This window comes from Leptonychotes weddellii, chromosome 7 (assembly GCF_054177405.1).
Source record: "Leptonychotes weddellii isolate Sample4059 chromosome 7, ASM5417740v2, whole genome shotgun sequence".
Taxonomy (NCBI): Eukaryota; Metazoa; Chordata; class Mammalia; order Carnivora; family Phocidae; genus Leptonychotes; species Leptonychotes weddellii.
This window is the reverse complement of record NC_138375.1, coordinates 44,524,073-44,528,358: the sequence shown is the minus strand read 5'-3', so window position 1 is coordinate 44,528,358 and position 4,286 is coordinate 44,524,073. Positions and strand designations below refer to the sequence as shown.

Below are 4,286 nucleotides of genomic sequence, written 5' to 3'. Positions count from 1 at the left end.
GATTTGCTGGGATGGAAACTGAATGAACCAAAAAGCAAAAACTAAGTGGAGATGTTCAACCCTGGAGGGGCCAAGCCACACTCGCTGCACTTAATGTGGAATATGACCATTGCAAGTTCCATGGAGCCCAACAAGATGATGCGAGAATTCAGCAAGGTGCTTGACACAAATAGCTGTCAGGACAAGCTGAACCAGAAATGGTGATGCTGTGCATGCAGGGCACCCCAGGGCCAAGGAGGCTCCCCACAGTGGAAGATGGAGGTATGCAAACTCCCACAGTGGTCTCTCAGCAGGGTTCATTTAAATGCATACCCAGCACTTCCATGACCCTCAAAAACAAAATAACCAATGCAGTTAAGCTTTAAAAGACTGCCAGATTTGCAGAGCAGTGAAACTATATGATACTGTAACAGTGGATATGTGTCATTATACATTTGTCCAGAGTCACAGAATGTGCAACACCAAGAGTGAATCCTAATGTCAACTAAGGACTTTGGGTGATGATGAAATGCCCACATAGGGTCATCAGTTGTAACAAATGTACCACTTTGGTGGGGGATGTCAATAGTGGAGAAGGCTGTGCATGTGTAGGAGTAGGGGATTTATTGGAAATCTCTCTACCTTCCTCTCAATTTTTCTGTGAACCTAAAACTGCTCTTTTAAAAATGATCTTTACAAAAAAAAAAAAAAAGGCTACCAGGAACCACCTGGGAGAAAAGAGGAGGGGCCAGCTGGCTCCATCTGCTAGCCTTCTCTCAGCCTCACCTTGAAGGCAGAGACTGGACTGGTTTGTTTCCCCTGGGGCACTTCTCCCCTCCCCTATCCTTCTGTGGCTTTTCTTCAGGGTTTGTGAGAGAGGGGAAGTGGTTCTATAAAATATAAAATAAAGACAAAAAACAAAACTCTTCCTCCTTCCTCCTTTCCCTGCTCCTCCCCCACTGCTTGTGTTTTGGGCCTACACAAGAGTTTGGTTACATACAGGGGGAATTGAGCAAATAAATACATCAAGGATAATGGAAATCAGGGTTCTCACTGCAATAGGAGGGTCACAAATACGGAAAAGATGAAATTAAAAATATACCCTGTAGTTTGGGATTGGAATTGGAGGTATTAGTGTGAACTCAACAGTTTTAATATAGATACATATGTGTATGTGCCCATTCTGTCCACTAAGACAGGACAACATAATATACCAATAATAGTGAGTACCCCCTAGATCTTGGTCCTGTATATTACCCTCCACTTAAGTAAACCAAGGGTCTTTGGAGAAATGGCTAATTCCAGGGCTGGGTAGGGAAAACACAAGATAAACCTGCAACATCTTTTTGCTCCAGAAAGTAAGGAAGAGCTCAAAGAATGATGAGGGCATAACAAAAAGACACAGAAGTATCTATAAAACAGAGCAATCATTCTAAATGGAAAATGCTAGAATCATTCTTTTTAAACAATGGGATAGATCCCACTAATACCTCTTCTATTCACATTGTGAAGGTTTGAGCCAGGATGATAAAAACAAACTGGAGTTCTAAGAATTGGAAGAGAATATAAATCTATAGTTCATTGCATATTATAAGATTATTTAAAAATAAAACTCAAAAAATATATTTAGATAAATTATTAGAAATAAAGTTTAGCAAGTAGGCTGGCTAACAATTCTGATGTAGAGTTAGTATCCAATCCCACAGAATAAGGGCTCGGTCCCACATGACTGCCCCCCTCCCACTACATCTCAGATGGCAATCTCAGGTTTTTTTATGGTGAAAAAAATTTTATATTTAGAATTAGCTAACTGGACTGTTTAGATGATCTTAATTTTGTTGGCAATATACAAAGCTCATAGGAGTCAAACTATGCCTTTTCTCTCCATCAAGCCTGATGAGAGTGTTGACCTTGGCCAGGTCAATGTCACGGTACTTCTTTTTTTTTTTTTTTTTTTAAGATTTTATGTATCTACTCGACCGAGAGAGAGACACAGCGAGAGAGGGAACACAAGCAGGGGGAGTGGGAGAGGGAGAAGCAGGCTTCCCGCTGAGCAGGGAGCCAGGATCCCAAGACCCTGGGACCATAAACCGAGCCAAAGGCAGACACTTAACCGACTGAGCCACCCAGGTGCTCCTGTCACAGTACTTCTTCATTGCCACACTGATCTGGTGCTCATTGTCCCTGACATGCACAAGGAACATAAGTGTGTTGCTATCTTCTATCTTCATCATGACTGACTGGGTGGCCAGGGGAACTTGATGAGATAGGGGTCAAGCTTCTCTCCTAGCAGCACTCTAATGATATTTGAGCTGCTTTCTGAGCTGCTGCTGTAAGGTAAGTGATGTGTACATCTTTTTTCTGTAGCTGTGGACATCTTTCAGCATTGTCTCTTGGACTTCAAAGCCTTTGCTCAGCAACAAACAATTAGAAAATATAGTTTAAAAAAAAAATCCATTTGTAGGGGCACCTGGCTGGCCTCAGTCTGGTAGAACATGTGACTCTTAATCTTGGGGTTGTAAGTTTGAGTCCCACATTTGGTATAGAGAGTACTTAAAAATAAGGGGTGCTTGGTGGCTCAGTCAGTTAAGCATCCGACTCTTGGTTTCAGCCCAGGTCATGATCTCACGGTCATGGGATCGGGCCCCACATGGGGCTCTGAGCTCAGCGCAGAGTCTGCTTCAGATTCTCTCTCTCCCTCTCCCTCCTGCTTGTGCTCACTCTCTCAAATAAAATTTTTAAAAAATAAATAAAATCTTTAATACTATAATAAAATTAAAAATTTTTTAAGTCCATTTACATAATTCAGAGAACATCAAGTTAAAACAATCTCACAGTGTGTCAGAACCACATAGGAAATTATAAGACCTTATTAAAATATTAAGAAGACCTAAATAAAAGAAATATCTAGGATGTCCATAGGTAGAAAGACAATATTGTGGAGATATCCATTCTCTCCCAATTTATCTATAGATTTCAATGTAAAATCTCAACAGCGTTTTACATGGAACTTGATAAGTTGATTCTAAAATGTATATGTATATGGAAGAGGAAAAGACCAAGAATGGCCAGGATCATCCATAGAAGAGTAGGGCAGAGGACTTGCCCTACAAACTATCAGGAATATTATGAATCTACAATAATTAAAACAGTCATATTTGTTCAAGCTCAGATAAATGGACCAGTAGAATGGAATGGAATGGAATGGGATAGGGTAGGGTAGGACGGGATAGGATAGGAGTAGGATTAATAGAGAGCTCAGAAATAAACCCACACACTTATGTGATGTTTTGATAGATGACAGAAGTGGCATATGACATCAGTAGAAAAAGGAGTAACTGTTCAATAAATAAAGCTGTGAAAAAAAATACAATCCATATAGAAAAAGAAATTAGATCCCTGTCTCATTCTATATCCAAAAATCAACTCCAGATGTATTAAAAACATGTGCTTTTTAAAAAACAAAACTTGTATTTTTAATTAAAAAAGCATTAACTGGGGGTGCCTGGGTGGCTCAGTCAGTTAAGCAACAACCTTTGGCTCAGGTCATGATCTCAGAGTCCTGGGATAGAGCCCTGCATCGGGCTCCCCGTTCAGTGGGAGGCCCTCTCCCCCTCCCCCTGCTTGTATTCTCTCTCTCTCTCTCGCTGTCTCTCTCTCTGTCAAATAAATAAAATCTTTAAAAAAAAAAAAAAGCATTAACTGGATATTTTTTTTACCTTGAGCTAGGGAATGATTTCTAAACAACGTAAAAAGCACTGACTATGAAAAAAAAATTAAGAAATTGTTTATCATCAAAAGACACCTTAAAGAAAGTGAAGTAAGACCCTAGCTGGATGTCCTACAATTTAACTCAATTCTGATGTAGAGTTAGCATCCAATCCCACAGAATAAGAGCTCAGTCCCACATGACTGCCCCCCTCCCACTACACATCAGATGCCAATCTCAAGTCCAGGTGGTTACCTACACTTCTGACAGGCTATAAATCAGAGGTTCCCAATACCTCCTCTTTAATCTGCTAAAGAGGTTTACTTACTAGATCACTGGTTTATTATAAAGGATATTAAGGATGCAAATGAACAGCCAAATAAAGAATACAGGTGATAAGGGCGCCTGGGTGGCTCAGTTGGTTGGGCGACTGCCTTCAGCTCAGGTCATGATCCCAGGGTCCTGGGATCGAGTCCCGCATCGGGCTCCCTGCTCTGCGGGGAGCCTGCTTCTCCCTCTCCCACTCCCCCTGCTTGTGTTCCCTCTCTCGCTGTGTCTCTCTCTGTCAAATAAATAAATAAAATCTTTAAAAAAAAAA

At 40.8% G+C, this 4,286-nt stretch overlaps 1 long non-coding RNA gene across 2 annotated transcripts in view; it reads right to left on the bottom strand.

The window, feature by feature from the left end:
* LOC145722596 (uncharacterized) overlaps positions 1-4,286 on the bottom strand; it is a 373,387-nt gene that overhangs the window by 303,271 nt on the left and 65,830 nt on the right. The window lies entirely within an intron of this gene.